Below are 23,882 nucleotides of genomic sequence, written 5' to 3'. Positions count from 1 at the left end.
CACCTTAATTTTGAAACCTGAGAACCTAGAAAGAATCACCAGATAGGTGATTTATAGTCATTGGTGGAACAGTAAATAATCCTATGAAGTTATTTTTTTCTTGTTTCTCTTAATAATAGCTTAATGAGCCTTTAAACAAAGGGATATAAAGATTTTATAATTCGAGTAATTAACAAGTACTTGGGCTCAGTTTTTAAACCTCTTCTCTTTTCTGTCTAGTCTCCCTTGGTGAGTCTTTCCCAATTCATTGCCTTAAATACCTTTTATACACTGATAGCTCTCAATGCTCTGTCTCTACCCTGGGCTTGACCCCTAAACTCCAGACTCAGATTTTCAACTGCTCATTTACCAAATCCACTAAAACATGTAATAAGTATCTCATTCTTCCAACTGCTCAAGAGAAAAATTCTGCAGTAATCCTTGACTTCTCTTTCTCTCATACTCTATCTACATCCCTTCAGCTCTACATATCCCTACATACCTTCAAAGTATTTCCAGGATTTGACTACTTTTTACCCTTCTGCTATTCACCACATTTCTTGGTTGGATTTTGTAGTAGTCTCCTAACTGATCTCCCTGATTTTACCCTTGTTAAACCTTGATTCTCTTACCAACTAACTCACTGCCTAGGTGTTAATAAAATTTAAATCAGATGATGTCACTGCTCTATTCAAAACCCCTAATGCTTCTCATATCACTCAGAGTAAAAGCAACAGACAGACATTACAGTAATCTATGTGGCCCTACAGTATGTCTTTGTCCCCTCTGACACGATTTGCTTCTCTCCCTATTGCTCATTCTGCTCCAGGCCCACTGGCCTCTTTGCTATTCTAGATATGCCCCTGCCTTAAAAACCTTAGTTTTTACTGTTTCCTCTGCTTAGAAATCTCTCCCCAGGGGTCTGCATTATTGATTCCCTCCTTTACCTCACTCATTGTTCGGTACAACCTCCTGGCTGGTTTTCACTCATATATGAAGTCTTCTCAACCACTTTACTTAGTGATAACTTTCCCCATTCCTTTTTCCCTTTCCTGTTTTACTTTTTCACATAGCATTTCCCTATCTAACAAACTATATATTTTACTTATTTTGTTTATTAATGGTCTCCTTCCATCAAAATAGGAACTACCGGAGGGTGGGGATTTAGTTTTGTCTGCTGCTGTATTCCTCATGCCCAGAGCAGTGCCTAACATATGATATATTAGCATTTAACAACAATTTGCTTTGTGAATGAATGAATCGATTCATTAATCATCTTATATAGTAATCACTTGAAAAAACAAAGAAGAATAAAATGTGAGATAATTTTATCGGTGGGATAGATTATGCTCTCTATAGCAGGCTATTAGTGATTGTTCAAGTGGCCAACTGAACAACTGGTCAAGGGATAAGTAGCAGCGATTCAGCATGGAGTATAAGGGTGAAGGAGATCAGCTGAACTTAGAGTTTGTTAGCATTCTAATGAAGGAATTGAAAATTACAGAAGGGTCACAGAAGAATGCATTTTAGGGGCAGAATTCTGTGGAATGTCAGGTAAGTTAGAAAAATTGTTTTTCAAAACTTAAAGGAAGGAGAAAAGGATTAAGCAAGTGAAAGGTTACATAGAAACAAGGCTCTGCAAGGTACATTACAGGATATGGGGCAGATTTTCACGTTCTCCACCTACAGTCATCACATTTCTGTTTTTTAGCCACTATGTGTTAGGAGACCAAAAGTACTAAATTAGCTCACTTAGTACTTGCTATAGAGTGGGAAATTGTGTGAGTACTGTTAGTGTTATGCAGGCCTCTGAATTAGCTCTCTTGGCTTAGAATAAGTGCAATGATTTCTTTACTTAATTGGGTGGACACATACGGTATTGAAAGAATAAACGATCCTGTGAAATGGAGTTTGCCTGATATTGACTTTCAAACTGGCTTGTGTTAAGGTTCTTGCTTTTCCAAATTAGCTTTCGTTTAATAGATAGCAGTATAGAGACTGCAGGTATCCAGTGGTTGTTACATAGTCCAAATGCCCTTCTTGCCAAAGAGTAAAGATGAATGTGAAGTTTTCTTTGAAGTCAGATAGTTCGAACCTCCTCCAGAGGGAGCTCAGAGTCCAGCGTTTTCAGGACCTGGAGACAGTCTCAGCCCAGGAAACAGCCATTCTGCCCCCTGCTGGACTGAACTGGTATATGAGGTGGGTACTAATTCCGCAATGTTTTAGGCTCTTAATCAATACTTTTTGCTCCCCTGTGTGTGAGATGCAATAAAAATGCATGCTAGGAACTGGGTTCCCCCAGATGGTGACTTTAAAGTCTTAGAATGTTTAAACCAAGCCCCGATTATTTATATACATTTAGGCAGCATCTCTTGCGGGTCCCTAAGTAATTTCTTTGTGGCTATTAATTATTACATTGAATTATATTATTACAGTGTTGAAAATATCTGACACCTCATGAAAAACTTTAAAGCAAGATTTATTATGGAATAATTCTGCCAGTAGTAGTCTTCCTTGGATTGTTGTTTGATAGATTTGCATTTGGAAAGTTGGTTTCTTTCATTTCTGTCTACCAAACAGAGTATCTGTTAGTGTCAGACTATTTATTGAGACTATCTCTATAAACTCCTGGGGTTTCCTTCTTTTACAAAATATTTATTGATAAACATTAATTTTTATTAAAAAGCCAGATAGTACAGACTAGTAATAGAATCCAGATCAGTATCAGATTGCCTGAATTAGAATCATGGCCTTTACCACTTTTCCACTGGGTAACACATGTGTGGTGTGTTATGGCTTCAGTTTTCCCAGGAAAATGGGGACAAAATTAGCTTATGCCTTAGGACATATTGAGATAAAGTTTAATACACACAGGATATAGTGAGTCTATTTTCTTTGCTTTTTTTTTTTTTTCTGAAGTTGGAAATGGGGAGGCAGTTCAGACAGACTCCCACATGCGCCCGACTGGGATCCACCCAGCATGCCCACCAGGGGGCGATGCTCTGCCCATCTGGGGCATTGCTCTGCTGCAACCAGAGCCATTCTAGCGCCTGAGGCAGAGGCCCTAGAGCCATCCCCAGTGCCTGGGCTAACTTTGCTCCAATGGAGCCTCGGCTGTGGGAGGGGAAGAGAGAGACAGAGAGGAAGGAGAGGGGTAGGGGTGAAGAACCAGATGGGCGCTTCTCCTGTGCACCCTGGCCAGGAATCAAACCCGGGACTCCTGCATGCCAGGCTGACGCTCTACCACTGAGCCAACCAGCCAGGGCCCAGGACATAGTGAGTCTATATTAATGAAATTTAGATGTCCACAGGACCTCTAAGAAGCAGAATTATGGCCTTTTAGTTCTGTTGTTTGAATTTATCCTGACTTCATTCCCTTTGGTAATAAATTAGGTCTAGAGGTGCCCTTCAGTTTTGTAGCATACTACCTGTGAAATTCTGAGGGTATCTGTGTTTTGGTCCCTGTAAAGCCAGTATTCGTGGCTGCCATCAGAGCCGTCTGGCCAATGCAGGTTCAGGTTTGATTTGAACAGATTGTAAAGAAACAATTGAGCCAAGAACTGGTGGTCCATTTTCCTTTAGTCCTAGCTTGCACCCGGCAAGTAAGTAAATACACATAGCGAGAAACACTTCCCTTTCCATTCAGAGCTCCCAAAGCCACTGATTCATCCGAGTTTTCCTAGAATCAAAGGCTCCCCACCTCTTTGCCTCTATTTTGGCTGTCTCCTCTCCTCCACGTGGCCTCTCTCTGCCCTGCTACAGCATGACCTCCTCCTCTCTACAAGAACGTGACCACTCTCCTCCAAAATGGCCTCCTAGCTCCACCTTTTAAAACCTTTTGGTGCGAAAGCCCTCCCCCAACACACATTAGCATAATCATGCCCCTTCCCAAGCAAGAAGGCAATCAGCCACCCCACGTGGGCAGTGGCCATCTTTAACAGGGTGAGAAAAATATATCTTCTCTGCCTGACAGTCTCTTTGTTTAGATGTAAAGTTGGCATGGGTGACACATCAAATATCTGCTCTGCGTGTATAAAATTTTTCATTCAATACAAGAGAATTGATTGTATTGAATGAAACAATACAATACAATACAAATGAGAACTGTGTAACATCTCCTTTTGTAGTTGCAAGGAAATCCTTGCAGACACAGTAGCACTTTTCTTTTTTTGTGTGTGACAGAGACAGAGAGAGGGATAGATAGGGACAGACAGACAGGAACGGAGAGAGATGAGAAGCAGTAATTCTTCTTTGCAGCTCCTTAGTTGTTCATTGATTGCTTTCTCATATGTGCCTTGACCAAGTGACTACAGCAGAGTGAGTGACCCCTTGCTCAAGCCAGCGATGTTGGGCTCATGCCAGTGACCTTGGGCTTCAAGCCAGTGACCTTTGGGGTCAAGCCAGCAACCATGGGGTTATGTCTATGATCCCACGCTCAAGCCAGAGGCCCAGCACTCAAGCTGGTGAGCCCATACTCAAGCCAGGTGAGCCCATGCTCAAGCCAGTGACCTTGGGATTTAGAACCTGGGTCTTCTGCATCCCAGTCCTACATTCTATCCACTGCATCACTGCCTGGTCAGGCTACAGGAGCACTTTTTAGAGTTGTACCACATCAAAGGGGAGATTTTAGTATTGTAGTTCCATTCCATGCTAGGAAAACCAGGTCTAGACCAGCAGTTCCCAACTTTTCCCTTTTGAGGCTACATTTGACTTTCTGAATCTTTGTGCATTAGTGGAACAGGGAAAGTGATGTTACAAACATGGTTATGTAAGGAAATCCAGCTATTATGGAGTCTGAAGCTTTTAAATCTGAGGGCCTTTTTTTTTTTTTTTTGAGAAAAAGAATACAAAATTATAATTACAAAATTACTAAGGCTGTTTTCATGGTCTTGGAAGGAGCCTTAACAAAGGAAGAGCCTACACTGGCTTCTTGGCAAATATACCTCTGCCAATGGATTGCCATTACTTGGTTCTTCGTAGCCACCAAAAATCATGCAGAGAAGTGAGTTATGACAGGCCATGGCAACTGAGTTGGCAATCAACTAGGTCAAGTTTTGAAATCTTTTGGGTAGACAGTCGTGAAAATTGCGAGTCCTAGCTCTAGTCCTTGGACCAAGTGGAGTTGTAAGTGGAAGGGAGCTACAGGTGTTAGCTTAGTGGTTGTACTGTGTGGCACTCATTTCCTCTTATTTGGATAAAAGAACATAGAATATAGGCAAAGTTACAGGAAGCATTCTGATGCATTTAACACCTTGAACAATAAAATTAAAATCTGATTCATTAAATGTTGACTCTGACCTGTGCTTTTACCACAGTAACAAAACCTTGTTTTTGATGGGCACCAATTATCTTCTAATTGTCAGATTCAGTGCCTTTCTTTAAGCCCTTATTCCCCTAATTTTCCATCACATTTGACACCATGAATCAGCTCTTTCTCCTTGAAACACAGTCGTGTGACTTTTTAATCACATCATTGCTTTCTTCCTTGAGAGAAGTGTGCTGCTCTTACAGTGACTACCACCTTGTAGGATTTTGGAGATTATTACTCCAAGATCCATAGTTCTGACACCAATATTTATCTGAAACTCCAGTCTCCAAATATTTGCTAATATTTTCACTTTATCATTTTGCTCTTCTTCAAACTTACTATATCTAAACTGGATTAACTTCTCTCTAACCCGGACTTCCCTTCCCTCCTAGATTTCCTTGTTTCTAAAAATGGTACATGGTTTTCCCTGGCTTGAAATTTGACATTGACTTGATTTTGTTTTTAGTTTTCATATACTTGATAGCCATTCAGGCATCAGGTATATTTGATTCAATCTTTTTTAAAAATATATATTTTTAATTTATTTACTTACTTTAGAGAGAAAAAAGGGAGGAAGACAGACGGACAGAAACATTGATCTGTTCCTGTATGTGTCCTGACTTGGAACTGACCCGGCAACCTTTGCATATCTGGATGACACTAACCAGGGTTTTTTGTCCAGTGCTATTCATTCTTTCTAATACATTTTGATCCATGTTATATTAATTTTTTATATTAATTTTATGCTTAATTTATATAGCCTTTCTTGTATGGTTGAACTGTTCCCATGCAAACTAATTTTTTTTTCTAGACTCCCATTTTTTTTATACTATTTATTTGTTATAGATATATAAACAAATATGCTTTACATCCTGATTTGTGATACTAGTTATCTCTTTATTTTATTTACTAATTTTTAGAGAGAGAAAGAGAGAAGGGGGGAGGAGCAGGAAGCATCAACTCCCATATGTGCCTTGACTAAGTGAGCCTGGGGTTTCAAACCAATGACTTCAGCATTCCAGGTTGATGCTTTATCTACTGTGTCACCACAGGTCAGGCACTAGTTATCTCTTAAATTATATCTTTGTACCTTTAACACCCCACCCCCAGTGCCTTTATATAATTATGTACCTTACTGTGTATGAACAAATAGTTTAAATTCAAAATGACCGTAGTAGTTTGGACAGTGGCTGAAGAATAAATGAATAATGTTAAAATGATCAGTAAGGCCTAACCAGGTGGTGGTGTAGTGGATAGAACACCGACCTGGGATGCTGAGGTCCCAGGTTAGAAAATCTGAGGTCACTGGCTTGAGTGCAGGCTTATCTGGCTTGAGCCAGCGTAAGCATGGGATCATAGACATGACCCCACGGTCACTGGCTTGAGCCCAAAGGTTGCTAGCTTGGAGCCCAAAGGTTGCTGGCTTGAAGCCCAAGATCACTGGCTTGAGCAAGAAGTTATTGGCTCAGCTGGAATCCTCTGGTCATGGCACGTATGAGAAAGCAACCAATAAACAACTAAGTGCTGCAACTGTGAGTTGATGTTTCTCATCTCTCTCCCTTCCTGTCCATGTGTCTCTATCTATCTATCTATCTATCTCTCTCTCGCTAAGTAAAAAAATAAAAAATGATCAGTAAGAATCTGAGAGCTGGATGCCACTGAACAAATCATGTCAGAAGCAACAGTGAGATGCTAGTTAGTGGTTATGCTGCAGGTCCTCATTTAAACTTCAGCGCACTCACAATTCTCTTTGTCTTTAGGAAGATGAGGTTGAAGCTTTTCTGAACTTTCAGCCTTCTTAGTTTGAAAGCAAATCTACTTTTACATATCTGACAATATGTGTGTATTTGACACACACATTTGACGATGTGTGTGCTGGATAGCCTGAAAAATTTCAATGCTGAAACCTCTCACCAGTGGTTTAGAGCTTTGGTTTGAGCCGGTCATTCAGGTGAAAGGAGATAAATTCTAGGGTCCAAGCCACGGGTCAGAAACCTATGGCTCACGAGCCAGATGTGGCTCTTTTGATGGCTGCATCTGGCTCACAGACAAATCTTTAATAAAAAACATAATAACAGCCTGACCTGTGGTGGCGCAGTGGAGAAAGTGTCGACCTGGAAATTCTGAGGTTGCTGGTTCGAAACCCTGGGCTTGCCTGGTCAAGGCACATATGGGAGTTGATGCTTCCAGCTCCTCCCCCGTCTCTCTCTCTCCTTTCTCTCTCTCTCTCTCTCTCTCTCTGTCTCTCTCTCCCCCCCTCTCCTCTGTAAAATGAATAAATAAAATTTAAAAAAAATTTTAAAAAAGAAGTCAAATGCAGTGACTATTGAAAAAAAACCCATAACAACGTTAAAAATATAAAGCATTCTCATGTATTACAATCCATTCATTTCCTACCGCTCATGTTCATGGTTGTGGGTGGCTGGAGCCAATCACAGCTGTCCTCCGGGACAACACCAAATTTTTATTGGATATTGCGTAATGTACACGGGTGGTTGTATGGCTCTCACGGAATTACATTTTAAAATATGTGGCGTTCATGGCTCTCTCAGCCAAAAAGATTCCCAAACCCTGGTCTAAGCAATTCTAGGATAGCAATTTGTGTTGGAAAGTATGCATAAAGCTAAGTCCTTAAAAAGTAATACCCTTAGTAAAGAGTGAATTAGACAAAATCTGTTCCTCAAAAAGAGACTGGAGAGAAATTTGTCCTGTACTGGGCTCTGGATGGGGAAAAAAGCAACAACCTTTTCCCTGAGAATTCTTAACCATCCTTCATGCAAGTCTGCTGTCAGAATTCACACTACATGTGGTATCCAAAAAAACTGAAGATTAGAAGGTAGTTTTGTACTGAACTCTAAGTCAAAGGTTTTTATTGCAGTCAAGTGCTGCTGTATATGTGATAAAATTAGGTGCCTGACAGAAGCAAACACAAATCCTCTCCAGAGGAATACACTTCAAACGAGGGCCTTACATCATTTCTACAGTTATATTTCCTGTGAACATGAACTTACTATTATAGATCACAAACACATAAATATATAAGCCAGCATGAATGGGACTTTGCAGAAAAAACAAACAGAATCAACCCTGAAAAGGCTTTATAAATTAAACTTGTCAGATACATATTCTACGAAGGTTTATTTTTTACATATAAAGACATAAAAAGAGTATTGCTGTATGATTGAAAAACGAGACTATCAAAAATACCAAGGCAGGTTTGGGGAAAGAACAAAACAGAACATTTAGGAATAAAAATATAATAACTGAAAGTAGAATCCTAGTGAGTCAGTCAAGTTGTAAATTAGAGCTGAAGAGGGAAATAGTGAACTGAAAAAAAGATCTAGAGAAATTACCCAGACTGCAGCCTAGGGATACAAAGAAGTAGCAAAAAGAAGTTGAGAGACATGCATGGAGTGTGAGAAAGTCTAACATGACTAATTAGAATTCCAAAAGGAAGAACTATAAATAGTGAGGGAGGGCAAAATTTAAAGAAGTAATAGCTGATAATTTTTCAAAATTGATAAAAAAACAAGAATCCTCAGTTTTAGAAATTTTAGTGCACCCTAAAAATAGCTAAAATGAAGCCCACTCTTAGACATATCAACATGAAAGTATGGAACACCAAAGTAAAAAAATTAAAAGCAGAAAAAGACTGGTCACTATAAATAAATGACAGATAGAATGACAGCTGACTTCTCTACAGCACAATGGAAGTCAGAAGATGGTTAGAATAATATCTTCCTAGAACCAAGAGAAAATAGCTGTAAATCTGCTATAGTGAGGCAGATTTATAATCATCTCTCAATAGCTGTCCTCTGCTGCTGCTTATGGAATAAAAATCCCTGGGTTTTAACTGAGCACATAAATGCCTGGAATAAAAACTACTTTTCCTAGCCTTCCTTACAGTTAGCATATCAGAGAAGTAGTGAGAGTAATTTGTATTGAACTGTAACAAGTCAAAGGATTTGCTTTATTGCAGTCGATTGCTAAGATAATAGGGAAAATATATGCAATAACTGTATTAGACACTGGGCATCAGGTAGCCCAGGACTATCATCCCTGACAGAAGGAAAATGAAGTGCAACACAGGGTTTCTACAATTTCTAGGTCACAGCACAAAGAGAGGGTCATCCAAAGAGAACCTGGCAATTTTGCTGAGTTGATGAGGTAGGAATATAAACTTGGGGAGGCAAAGGTGGCTAGAATTTGCAAGGCAGAATATCAGAGAAAAAACAGATATGCAGAGAAGGAGCTTAGAAATCTGCATGAATTCCCCTTCAATGCTTAGCTGAATACTAATCTGTGCATGTGTGGCAGCCATGAAAATGTACCTTCAGAGCTCCATGCAGGAAGTGTAATTAACTCTTCACCAAAATAATTGCAAGATTTAGCTAGTTTACCAGCAGGAGCCAAGGAAATAACTCTGGATTTATATTTTTAGGGTATTTGATCAAAGCAACTAGAATATAAACCTAGTTAAGAAGGAATTCATTGCTTTGGGGGGCACCTTCTCAGGACAAAATTTAATTACTCCAAAAAGGACCTATGGGAATGTAGCAGATTCACTGCTGGGGTAGCTCTGAGAGGCCTGGGTAAATCTATAGCCAATACTCAGGGAAGTAGAAATGCCTGAAGTGCCCTCACAAATGGCAGAGAAAGGAATAAAGAGGCTGAGTGAAGTTGGCATGCTAGAATAAATGTATTAGGTAAGACCAGAAGACTAACCAGCAAATAATGTTCCATGGGAGGACTCAAGGGACACATAATTCACCAAGGCCATTACGAATGCCTTGGTAAAAGGAGGTACAGGGCTTATACACTGAAAACTACAACAGAGACTAAGCTAGCCCCCAACATGGCATTATTCCTTAAGGAGACCAACCAGCAGCTTGATAGCAAGTCAAGTACATTTTTCAGGCTCTTTTCTATCCTTTAAGGGCTAGGGTTTCATCCTCACATAGATGGATATCTAGTCTGAAAATGGCTATGCTTTCCTGCCTGCAGATTCCCAGTAGCCTGAGCTTGCAGAATGAGAGATCCACAATCATGAAAATGTACACAGCATATAGCATGCATCCACTTTACATTGAAGGAGGTGTGGGAGTGGTGTGGGAGTGGGTAATTTGTATGTCTAGTCTGGTTGCCGGCTCAAGACCTCTGTTTGCTCTCAGTGGATTATTTTATTATTGTTGATTGGTAGGTTTTCTTTCTTTTTTTTTTGTGGCAGAGACAGAGTCAGAGAGAGGGACAGATAGGGACAGACAGACAGAAAGGGAGAGAGATGAGAAACATCAATTCTTCCTTGTGGTTCCTTGGTTGTCCATTGATTGATTTCTCATATGTGCCTTGACGGGGGGGAGGGGGGCTACAGCAGACCGAGTGACCCCTTGCTCGAGCCAGAAACCTTGGGCTCAAGCTGGTGAGCCTTGCTCAAACCCGATGAGCCCGTGCTCAAGCTGGCGACCTTGGGGTCTCCAACCTGGGTCCTCTGCATCCCAGTCTGACACTCTATCCACTGTGCCACCTCCTGGTCAGGCAAGGTTTTTTTACATATTCTGAATTCAAGTTCTTCATTGATTAATGTACTGAGAATATTTTCCTGCACATAAGTCTGTAGTTTGCCTATTCATTTTCTTTTTTTTTTTTATGTATTTTTCTGAAGCTGGAAATGGGGAGAGACAGTCAGACAGACTCCCGCATGCGCCCGACCGGGATCCACCCGGCTCACCCACCAGGGGCGAAGCTCTGCCCACCAGGGGGCGATGCTCTGCCCCTCCAGGGCGTCGCTCTGCCGTGACCAGAGCCACTCTAATGCCTGGGGCAGAGGCTAAGGAGCCATCCCCAGCGCCCGGGCCATCTTTGCTCCAATGGAGCCTTGGCTGCGGGAGGGGAAGAGAGAGACAGAGAGGAAGGAGGAGGCGGGGGTGGAGAAGCAAATGGGCGCTTCTCCTATGTGCCCTGGCCGGGAATCGAACCCGGGTCCCCCGCACGCCAGGCCGACGCTCTACCGCTGAGCCAACCAGCCAGGGCCCTATTCATTTTCTTAATAGTGTCTTTTTATTAGAAGAAATATTTAATTTTTGACAAAGTCCAACTTAATGTTTCCTTTTATGGCTTGCACTTTCTATGAGCTAAGAAATTTTTTGCCTTGTCTGACCAGGTGGTGGTGCAGTAGATAGAGTGTTGGTCTGGGACCAGAGGGACTCAGGTTTGAAACCCCAAGGTCACCAGCTTGAGCACTGGCTCATCCAGCTTGCGCACGGGGTCGCTGGCTTGAGCCCAAGGTTGCTGGCTTGAGCAAGGGGTCACTGGCTCGGCTGGAGCCCCACCCCCACCCCAGGTCAAGACACATATGATAAAGTAATCAATGAACAACTAAGGTGCCACAACGAAGAGCTGATGCTTCTCATCTCTCTCCTTTTCTGTCTATTCCCTTCTCTGTTCCCTTCTCTCTCTCCCTCTCTTTCTCTATCACTAAAAGAAAAAAATTTTTTTTGCCTACCCAAGGTTGCAAAGATATTTGCCTATGTATTTTTAGAAGTTTTACAGTAGTAGTATTTGATTGAGTTAAATCTAATCTCAAATTAACTTTTGTATATGGAGTAGAATGGAGGTCTCATTATTTTCCCAATTGGATATCTTATTCTTCTATCACCATTTATTAAAAATGCTCTTCCCCATATAATTAGACACTAAAGTATGTGTGTGCGTGTGTGTGTTGTGTGTTGGGGGTGGGAACTAAAAAATGAATACCAATAGTGCCCAGGGCCAATACATTCAAACCAGTCAAGCCAGGGCTGTGGGAGGGGAAGAGAGAGAAAGAGAAGGAGAGAGGGAGGCAAGGAGAAGCAGGTGGTTGCTTCTCCTGCATGCCTAGACTGAGAATTGAACTCAGGACATCCATACACCAGGCCAACACTCTACCACTGAGCCAAACAGCCAGGGCCAGTTAATTCATGTTTCATGGGAGTATGTGTTAATAATTCTAAAATTTTATATATTATGTATATTCTAGGGTTGAACAAATAAGTATATTATGGAGTGAACTCATGATTTTTATTAGATATAGATGTATATATGTGCATATGTGTATGCATTTTACATATGTTCTAGTCTGAGACACCCAGGTTACAATGAGCATACCTAGTGCCCAGATCTTTTTTAAAGACCTTTTTTTTTTTTTTTTTTACAGAGAAAGAGAGGGATAGACAGGGACAGACAGACAGGAACAGAGAGATGAGAAGCATCAATCATTAGTTTTTCATTGCACGTTGCGACACCTTAGTTGTTCATTGATTGCTTTCTCATATGTGCCTTGACCGGGGGCCTTCAACAGACTGAGTAACCCCTTGCTCAAGCCAGCGACCTTGGGTCCAAGCTGGTGAGCTTTGCTCAAACCAGATGAGCTTGCACTCAAGCTGGCAACCTTGGGGTCTCGAACCTAGGTCCTCTGCATCCCAATTCGACGCTCTATCCACTGCACCTCTGCCTGGTCAGGCTAGTGCCCAGATTTTGACTTCTAAATACTACCCTTCAATAAAATATCACAGAGTTCCTTGGGGAAATGGCTGATTCCAGGACTGGGGCAGAGAAAGTAGATAATGAGCCTGGAACATGTTATTATGCCAGAGTGTAAGGCAGTCCTTTTGGAAAATGTTGAGAGGACACAAACACCAGCTGGAAGCAATTTTTAATGGTCAAAACTGAGACAACAAGAGCAACAAACAAACAAACAAATAAATATATAAGATAGGTATCTATGAGCCTATATACATATAAATGGATAATTGAAAAAATAATAGGAGAGAAGACAGAGGTTTTCCTTACAGTAGAATTGCATTTAATAAATAGAAGAAATGCTCTGGCTGGGTAGCTCAGTTTAGAGTGTTGTCACCATATACCAAGGTTGCAGGTTGGATCCCTATTAGGGCACATATAGGAATCATCCAATACATGCACACATAAGTGGAACAACAAATTGATGTTTCTCTCTTTCTTCCTCGCTCACTCTCTAAAATCAATAAATTTTAAAAATTTAATAAAAGATAAATAGAATGCCTGACAAAAGGTGGCAGAGTGGATAGAGTATCATCTTGGGACCCTGAGATCCCAGGTTCAAAATCCCAAGGTTGCCAGCTTGAGCATAGGCTCATCTGGCTTGAGTGCAGAGTCCCTGGCTTGAGCATGGGATCATCAACATGATCCCATGGTCTCTGGCTTGAGCCCAAGGTTGCTGGCTTGAGCATGGGGTCACTGGCTCAGGTGGGGCCCCCTGGTCAAGGCATATATAAGAAAGCAATTACTGAACAACTAAAGTGCCACAACTATGAGTTGATGCTTCTCATCTCTCTCACATCCTGTCTGTCTGTCTCTCTCTCTGTGTCTCTTTCTCTCGCCAATGAGCAAAGTACACAATCCGATATTTCACAAAAGCAGAAAGATGAATAGTCAATAAGATAACAAGAGCCTCAGTTCATTAATAAGCAGGAAAATGGAAATTAAAACCTCAGATTCCAGTTCTTTTAATAATTTGTTTAATTATTATAATTTAAAGATACTAATTATATTCTCACCCGTTGGCAAAAACTAATTGCCAGCACCAATTGGTGAGAATATGGAGCAGTGGGATCTCTCATGCGCTGGTGGGAGTGAACATTGGGAGGAACACATTGGAAAACCTGGCATTATCTAGTAAAGTTGTAAATGGCAACCTATGCCCAACTGTTCCTCTCCTTGGTGTTTACCTGACAGAAAGTCTTGCACATGAACCTCAGGAAGTAAGTATAAGGATGTTTCCAACAGTGTTGTCTGCTATAGCAAAAACTGGAAAAATCCAAAGTCCATCAACAACAGACTGGATAAAGAAATAGTAATATTCAACACACACCAAGTAAAAATGAATGAACTGCAACTACATGCATCAACACTGATAAATCTCACAGACATATTTCACCAAAAAAAGAAAGTCACAGTATGATTCTACATGTATAAATCAAAAACATACAAAACTATATCTTAAAATACATAATGTATGATAATAATACACACAATAAACACAAAATTCAGCATAGCAGCTCTATCTGCTGGGAATGTGATCAGAGATATTGTACCTGGTGCTTTGGTGGTATTAATAGTGTTAGGTTTCTTGAGTCACTCAGGTTCAATGGAATTTGTTTAATTATTATAATTTAAAGATACTAATTATATTTTGCCAGTATATTTTTCATAATAAAAAATATTTTAACATAAAAAGCAATTCTTACTAGCTGAGGGTGGGTGGAGATGGGTATTGTTCTAGGAAGTCAGTCCAAGAAGAACAGGACTCATCCAGAACTTTCCCATGGATGCTTATTCATGTTTTGGTTGCATTTTTTAAAATTTTAATTTTAATGTGTATTTTTACTGTGAAGTAGTTCAGAAATGCAAAAATGTATAGAGAATAATAATCATCGATGTGTCTACAACTTTATATAAAACTTTTCAAAGCTAGTTGAAGCCCCTTTCTAGTTCATTCTTCTTCCTGCATTCCCAGTAACCACGGTTCTGAAATTTGTATCTGTCATTCCCATGCTTGTCTTCCTAATTTTATGTATGTACCCTTATAAGTTTGTATTGTATTGTCTGGCATGTTGGCATTTTATGTAAATGGAATATTTCAGTACATATCCTGCAGTTTTTTGTTCTCTAACCTTTTTTTAAAAAAAGTTTGTACATGTTGATATGGTAGGATTCTTTGTATCCAGTTTTAATTTGTTTCCAATGCTCCAAAAAAAATGATGGGAAATTTCAAATATATACAAAGTAGGCAGAATATCATAATGATCCCCCATGTACTCATCATCCAGCTTTATCAATTATCAACACATGGTCAACTCTGTTTCATCTATTCTCCCAGTGGTTTCTCCCTCCATATTATTTTTGAGCAAATCTCAGACATCATATAATTCTTCCCTATGTATTTTAATATGTACTTCTTAAAATTTTTTTTCATTGATTTGAGAGAGAGAGAGAGATGAAGGAGGAGAGAAGGTGAGAGAGAGAGAGAGAAGTATCAACTTGTTGTTCCACTTAGTTGTTCCATTTAATTGTGCATTCACTGATTGCTTCTTATGTATGCTCTGACTGGGCATTGAACCCACTAAGTCGGCACACAGGGAAGACACTCCATCCACTGAGCCACCTGCAGGGCCTCAATATGTGTTTCTAAAAGCTAAGGCGTCTTTTTTTTCAAGATTTTTTTTATTAACTCATTTTTAGAGAAAGAGGGGAGGGAGAAAGAGACAGAGAGAAGTGGGGAGGAGCAGGAAGCATAACTTCCATATGTGCCTTGACCAGGCAAGCCCAGGGTTTTTTGAACCAGCAACTTCAGCATTCCAGGTTAATGCTTTTATCCACTGCACCACTACAGGTCAGGCTAAGGCATCTTTTTTTTTTTTTCATTTTTAGAGAGGAGAGAGAGAGGGAGAGAGAGAGACAAAGAGGGAGAGAGAGGAGAGAGAGACAGAGAGAGAGAAAGGGGGAGGAGCTGGAAGCATCAACTCCCCTATGTGCCTTGACCAGGCAAGCCCAGGGTTTCAAACCGGCGACCTCAGCATTTCCAGGTCAATGCTTTATCCACTGCGTCACCACAGGTCAGGCCAGGCTAAGGCATCTTTTAATAAAGACATGACTATGTGCCTTTATAATAGTTATTAATAATTTCTTAATATTATCAATGGGCAAATATCCATATTTCTCATATTTTAACATTCTGTATGAATCAAACTTCTGTTTTAATTTTTTTTTAATTGCTGATGTGCTACTCTGTGCAAAACATTGAAGTTCTGTTGAATATGTGTGGGGGTCTCACTCTGAGCAAAGTACAGCTTGCTCACTCTGTTGATGGGCTAAGAATCCAGACTTCTTCACGTGGCTTATGGAAATCAGCAACCACGTCCACAGATGCCTCGTTTGCACATCACTGATAAGTATTTAACTCTGTGATAATGTTGGTTTTTGTCTCTTTTATAAACCTTGTGTAAAAAACTTCTATAACAAATCACTAGATGCTTATGCAGTTACTCAATATGTATTATATAAGTAAAATATAGATAATACTGCTTTATTTACTAATAATTCATGCTAAGCAAATACTGATTTGGGTCATCTTACCATCTTCATTCTTCCCTAAACCTGAAGAAGGGTGTGGGATGGGATGAAAAAGTGAGGTGATGACTAAACGAGATAATGTATGTGGAAGTAGGTTGTACCCATAAGGTGCTATATGATGGTAGTTTAAATAAAACAAGCAGCCCTTGTATTTCACTCATTTAAATTTTATACACTGTATTTACAACTTAGCCCACTCGTCTTGTACTGAGGCTCTCATCCATCATTTGGGTTATTGTCGTCTAGCATCCTCTGCCACATCCGTGGTGCAGTCTTAAAAGTGTTGCTCCCATTGTTGGCATAGTGGTGCTTATATGACAGTTTGAGTATTTTCCTCTATTTTTTGTAAATGTAAGGAATAATTTAAGTGGAAAAATGTTGCTGCTGATGGCAGTGGTTAGAAGCGTGGCTCACATGAATGTGATATTGTTAAGACAAAATGAGCCTGATTGGTGGTGACGCAGTGGATAGAGCATCAGCCTGGAATTTTGAGATCCCTGGTTCAAAACTCCAGGATTGACAGCTTGAGCGCAGGCTCATCTGGCTTGAGTGCAGGGTCACTGGCTTGAGCGTGGGATCATAGACATGACCCCATGGTCGCTGGCTTGAGCCCAAAGGTCATTGGCTTGAAGCCCAAGGTCGCTGTCTTGGGTCACTGGCTCAGCTTTTCATTTCTCTCCTCCCTCTTTCTCTCCCTAACCCCCCCCCTCAAATCAATGAGAGAAAAAAAAAGACAAAATGAGCTCCTTAGGGTTACTAAGAGCAGTGAATCTTTAGCCTCATCTTGTATGTCACATGCTACATGACATACTCAGTTGTGAAGAAAAGAAAAAAATAAGAAAATATCTACAAGTGCTGGAAATGTAGTTTGCTACTGTGACTGAAATGTGAAATGTGAGGTGTAATTAGGAATTTTATAATGCTTTAGTATGAACTATTCTTTTTTTTTTTTCAGAGAGAGAGAGGGATAGACAGGGACAGACAGACAGGAACGGAGAGAGATGAGAAGCATCAATCATTAGTTTTTCATTGCGCGTTGCAACACCTTAGTTGTTCATTGATTGCTTTCTAATATGTGCCTTGACCGCGGGCCTTCAGCAGACCGAGTAACCCCTTGCTGGAGCCAGCAACCTTGGGTTCAAGCTGGTGGGCTTTTTTGCTCAAACCAGATGAGCCCGCGCTCAATCTGGTGACCTCGGGGTCTCAAACCTGGGTCCTCTGCATCCCAGTCCAATGCTCTATTCACTGTGCCACCACCTGGTCAGGCAGTATGAACTATTCTTAAAACATTTAAAGCCATTGTTTGGCATTTATTTATTTATTTATTTATTTATTTATTTATTTATTGGTGAGAGAAAGAGACAGAGACAGACAGGAAGGGAGAGAGATGAGAAGCATCAGTTCTTCATTGTGGTACCTTAGTTGTTTGTGGATTGCTTTCTCATATGTGCCTTGTTGGGGTGGGGGGTTGGCTCCAGCTGAGCCAGTGACACCTTGCTCAAGCCAATGACCTTGGTCTTCAAGCCAGTAACCTTTGGGCTCAGGCCAGTGACCACAGGGTAATGTTTATGATCCATGCTCAAGCAAGTGACCCCGCACTTAAGCTGGTGAGCCCGCACTCAAGCCGGTGAACTCAGCGTTTTAAACCTGGGTCCTCAGGATCCCAGGCCAACACTTTATCCACTGTGCAACCGCCTTGGTCAGGCATATACATTTGACTTTTGAATGTTTCAGAAACACAAAACTGCCCACAGTTGAATAAAGCTTTCCTTTCCATAGTTATCCACAGAGCTAGAACTCTAGAGATAGAGTGAGGAAATCAGCCTAGTCCAGCCAAAAGGCCATAGTCTTCAGCCAGCCTGGAGTAGAGGGCAGTGAGAAAAAGGGGGTGATCAGTTCTGCTCAGAAGAGCAAGCCCCGAAGAACAAGCTAGTCCTGTTTCTTTGGTAGCCCAGAGCAACTATTCATTAGGAGCCATCTCAATGACACGCACCCAGTTCACATGGTCAAAATATGCTGCCAAGCTGCATTGTTTCCTGTTGTAGTAGGTGTCCTAGGTGTTATCTTCTGGTATTTGGGTGAGGCAGGATCCTGAACAGTCTCACTTGAAGGCTTATTGACCCTGACAGCCTGGTACTGACTTATAGTTTCATTTAGCACGAGACAGAGTTAGGACTTCAGCAGTTAGCACTGCAGGCTCTCTGCAGCTGGAACCCAGTGGTTGTCACTGACCTCATGGTCTTAACTCTCTATAGGCTGGGTGAGAGGAGGCAGCGTGGACATGCAGCCTTCACCATGTGTTCTGCCCTTCAATTACAAACGCATCAGGAATGCGCGTCATGATGGCATCATCAGGAAAAGAGGCTAGAAGCGCTTTAGCATTGTGCTTTATTTTAGGTCCAACACTGTGTGTTTATTTAGACAAAAGCTTTGGGATCAGAGAAAATCATAGTTTGATTCTATCACTTGAATCTGACATCACCACTGATATTACTTTTCCCCTGATAGTTCTCTAAACTCAGCTGTGTTCCATTGTATTTCCCTTTATTCACTCTCAAGAGGTAAATTCTGTTTAGTCATAGGGGAAATAGTACCTGGGTTAAAATCTAGCTCATATGTGAAGAGTCTTCTGTAAGAGAGACCTTCAGAAAAACCATATCATAATAATGAGCCACATTTTTTTTTTTGTACTTTTGTATTTTTCCGAAGTGAGAAGCAGGGAGGCAGACAAACAGACTCCCGCATGCGCCTGACCGGGATCTACTAGGGGGCAATGCTCTACCCATCTGGGCAGCTGGTCTGTTGTGACTTGAGCCATTTTAGCACCTGAGGTGGAGGCCATGGAGCTGTCCTCACTGCTCGGGCCAACTTTTGCTCCATTGGAGCCTTGGCTGTGGGAGGGGAAGAGAGAGATAGAAAGAAAGGAGAGGGGAAAGTGGAGAGTGGAGAAGCAGATGGGCGCTTCTCCTGTGTGCCCTGATCGGGAATTGAACCTAGGACTTCCACATGCCAGGCCAATGCTCTACCACTGAGCCAACTGGCCAGGGCCGATAATGATCCACATCTTTACTCAACTAGTATCACTGAATTATTTTTGAGTTGTCCATGTCTGTTTGCTAACTAAATTGTGATCACTTTCATGGCAAAGAGCCAAATTTCCTGCATCTTTTATTCCCCATGGCATTTAGTACATGGCAGGGTTCAGTAAGATGGAACAGAGATGCATATCTATATAATAATAATAATACAAAGCAGAAAGTGATTAGTGCTGAGAAAGAGATATGAATGATCTGTGGGATCCTAGAGGAGGGAGATGAGACTTCCAGATGAGGGAACTAAAAAGACTTCAAGGTGTCTCTTGACAGATAGAAGGACCTTCATAGATCAAAATAAGAGCTATCGTATACTGGCTGTTTATTATGTACAGCCAGGCACTGTGCTAAGCATTTGACATGCTTAATTCAAACAAATCTTCAAACTCATGGCTCAGGCAGATAAGATGATTTTATTAAAGTCACACAGCTAATAGGTGACAGAGCCAGGATTCGATTCAGTCTGATGTGAAGGGTGTGCTATATTGTCTCTTGTTCTAGGAAGTGAATTCAGTGGTTCAATGTTAGGAAAAACTTGGACTATGTTCTGAAAACATTTACTAGTTGATAGCTGGAGAACAGAGTATGTGGTGAGTAGAGAGCAGTGGGAAATAAGGTGGTTCCTATAAGATGGGGCAGATCTCAGAGAATTTGGAATACTACACTAAGGAGTTGGGGGGGTTTGGAAGGTATGGAGGCATCAAATGCCTATTAGTGACGTGGCAGGACTAAATATGTGCTTTAGGAAGAACGGGCAAGAGAAGAGGCATAAAAACCATAAATGGTTATCTCAGTAGTGGGGCAGGAGTAAAAGCATGCATAAACCCAAGAGCAAGTGCTTTCCCCTGCAAGCCTAGTTGGGGTTGCTTTATTTGAAGAAAAAACAAGAGCAGGACTTCTGGTTAGATGTTGAGGAGGGGGCAGGGGACTGGCTACTCTATGTGTGGTTGTGTGGGGCGGCCTGGGGCAGCCCAGGAGCGGCTGACCCTCTGCCTACCCGGACGGAAGCTGCAAGGTGGTTGCCATGGCGGTGTTGGAGAGCCAGCTGAAGAAAATGGTGTCCAAGTACAAATACAGAGACCTAACTGTACGTGAAACTATCAGTGTTATTACATTATACAAAGATCTCAAACCTGTACTGGATTCATATGTTTTTAATGATGGCACTTCCAGAATTAATGAACCTCACTGGAACAATACCTGTGCCCTATAGAAGTAATATATATAATATTCCAATATACCTGTGACTGTTGGACACATACCCATATAATCCCCCTATCTGTTTTGTTAAACTTACTAGTTCATTGACTATCAAAACAGGAAAGCATGTTGATGCCAATGGAAAGATATATCTTCCTTATCTACATGAATGGAAACATCCACAGTCAGACTTGTTGGGGCTTATTCAGGTCATGATTGTGGTGTTTGGAGATGAACCTCCAGTCTTTTCTCGACCTACGATGTCAGCATATTATCCACCGTATCAGGCAACAGGACCACCAAACACTTCCTACATGCCAAGCATGCCAAGTGGAATCTCTGCATACCCATCTGGATACTCTTCCAATCCCAGTGGTTATCCAGGCTGTCCGTACCTGCCTGATGGTCCATATCCTGCCACAACAAGTTCCCAGTACCCTAAGTTCCCAGTACCCTTCCCAGCCTCCTGTAACCACTGTTGGTCCCAGTCGGGATGGCACCATCAGTGAAGATACCATCTGAGCTTCCCTCATCTCCGCGGTCAGTGACAAACTGAGATGGTGGATAAAGGAGGAAATGGATTGTGCCCAGGCCAAGCTCAATGCCTTGCAACGGACAGAGGAAGACCTGAAAAAAGGTCACCAGAAACCGAGGAGATGACTACCTGTTTAGACCAAGAAGTAGCCGAGGTTGATAAAAACATAGAACTTTTGAGAAAGAAAGATGAAGAACTCAGCTCTGCTCTGGAGAAAATGGAAAATCAGTCTGAAAACAATGATATTGATGAAGTTATCATTCCCACAGCCCCACTATACAAACAGATCCTAAATCTGTATGCAGAGGAAAATGCTATTGAAGACACTTTTACTACCTCAAGAGAAGTCTTGAGGCGGGGAGTAATAGACCTGAATGTCTTCCTAAAGCATGTACGTCTTCTGTCCCGTAAACAGTTCCAGCGGAGGGCACTAGTGCAAAAAGCAAGAAAGACTGCTGGTCCAGTGACCTCTACTGACTTCTGGTACCAACTGGAACGTGAGCTCTTCTTAAAGCATCCTTCTCTTTCTTTCTCTGATCAGTAAGTGCCCAGAATAAATTATCACAGTTTATCATTCAAGTGTAAAATATTTTGAATCAATAATATATTTTCTGTTGGTAAAGACTGGCTTTTATTAATGCACTTTCTATCCTCTAAACTTTTTGTGCTGGATGTTGGGACTATGCTAAATAAAATTTGTTGCATAAAAAAAAGAGCAAAACGTTAAAAAATTGACACTCACAAAGCACATAAATTAGAAAATGATTATTAGCTTTACAAAATGTGCTCTATTTGAAAGCTTTAAAAATAGGACTAGGTTTAGAGAATTATTTGCACATAAATATTTGGGAACTGCATAAACCAACCTGTGTTTATGTAATATTCTTTTTTTTAATTAATTAATTTATTTTTGGGTATTTTTCTGAAGCTGGAAACGGGGAGAGACAGTCAGAGAAACTCCCGCATGCGCCCGACCAGGATCCACCCGGCACGCCCACCAGGGGCGATGCTCTGCCCCTCCGGGGCGTCGCTCTGCCGCGACCAGAGCCACTCTAGCGCCTGGGGCAGAGGCCAAGGAGCCATCCCCAGTGCCCGGGCCATCTTTGCTCCAATGGAGCCTTGGCTGCGGGAGGGGAAGAGAGAGACAGAGAGAAAGGAGGGGGGGTGGAGAAGCAAATGGGCGCTTCTCCTATGTGCCCTGGCCAGGAATTGAACCCGGGTCCCCTGCACGCCAGGCCGACGCTCTACCGCTGAGCCAACCAGCCAGGGCCCTTTTTTTTTTTTAAGTAAGAGGATGGGGGAGATAGTGAAACAGATTCCTACATGAGCCCCAACTGGGATCTACCCGGCAACTTTATCTAGAGCTGATGCTGGAGTACCAAGCTATTTTTAGCACCTGAGGCTATGGCGCTCGGGCCAACCAAGCTATCCTCAGCACCCGGAACCATGCTCGAACCAACCAATCAAGCCCCTGATTTCAGGAGGGGAAGAGGGAGAGAAGGGGAAGAGGTAAGGGGAGAGAAGCAGATTGCTTCTCTTGTGTGCCCTGACTGGGAATTAAAACTGGGATGTCCATACACCAGGCTGATGCTCTATCTACTGAGCCACTGGCCAGCACCCTTTATGTAACATTCTTAAATTAACATCTGTCAATCAATTATTACTAAGGAATATAGAGAATATGTATATATCCCTTAGAACAAAAACCCTTTTTTTATATGACTCTATTTTCTCTTCTAACCCTTATGAATGCCACTACATGTTATTACATATTCAATAAATTCCTAAAATAGTTCCAAAGAAATGGAAACCCAAAGAATCAGACATTTGGAAAACTCTCTAAGATTGTTGCTTCTTCAGAGTGCTCTGGGTCTACAAGTAATTCCCTTGCCCATGCTGCTTGCTCACATTCCAGAGCTGTGTATGTAGCTCTGAGGCAACGTTTGATGTGACATAATGACATTGGCTAATTACATGGAGTCTCCACTTGTCAAAAGGGAGTCACTCATAAGGAGGCAGGCTCCCTAATTTTCTTTCTAGAGGGATTTCATCCCACAATTTCCCATCCTGAAGTGCAGAAAAAAACAAATAATAAAAATTAGGTTGACTGTGAGAGCTCATTACCCACTTTCTGAGGTCTTATCAGCAAAGCTAGAGATATGTCATGTTTCACCCCAGAGCCTGTGAGAATGACAGAATTTCACATCTCCCCACTGGTCAATGGTTTTCATTTGCTGCCTAAAACACAATCACCTGGATATTATGAAATTATTAATTTCAAGTATGGGAGTGATTGTGTTAAAAATGAGATAATCTTGGCCCTGGCCGGTTGGCTCAGTGGTAGAACGTCGGCCTGGCGTGCAGGAGTCCCGGGTTCAATTCCTAGCCAGGGCACATAGGAGAAGCGCCCATCTGCTTCTCCACCCCTCCCCCTCTCCTTCCTCTCTGTCTCTCTCTTCCCCTCCTGCAGCCAAGGCTCCATTGGAGCAAAGATGGCCCGGGCGCTGGGGATGGCTCTGTGGCCTCTGCCTCAGGCGCTAGAGTGGCTCTGGTTGCAACATAGCGACGGCCCGGATGGGCAGAGCATCGCCCCCTGGTGGGCGTGCCAGGTGGATCCCAG

General features: G+C 41.7%; 1 pseudogene; it reads left to right on the top strand.

Annotated features, from left to right (window-relative positions):
* Positions 1–20,470: 20,470 nt before the first annotated feature.
* On the top strand, positions 20,471–21,806 carry LOC136335581 (tumor susceptibility gene 101 protein pseudogene; annotated as a pseudogene).
* The last annotated feature ends 2,076 nt before the right edge of the window (positions 21,807–23,882 follow it).

Source organism: Saccopteryx bilineata, chromosome 4 (assembly GCF_036850765.1).
Source record: "Saccopteryx bilineata isolate mSacBil1 chromosome 4, mSacBil1_pri_phased_curated, whole genome shotgun sequence".
Taxonomy (NCBI): domain Eukaryota; kingdom Metazoa; phylum Chordata; class Mammalia; order Chiroptera; family Emballonuridae; genus Saccopteryx; species Saccopteryx bilineata.
The sequence above is the reverse complement of the archived record's forward strand: the minus strand, read 5'-3'. Positions and strand labels throughout refer to the sequence as shown.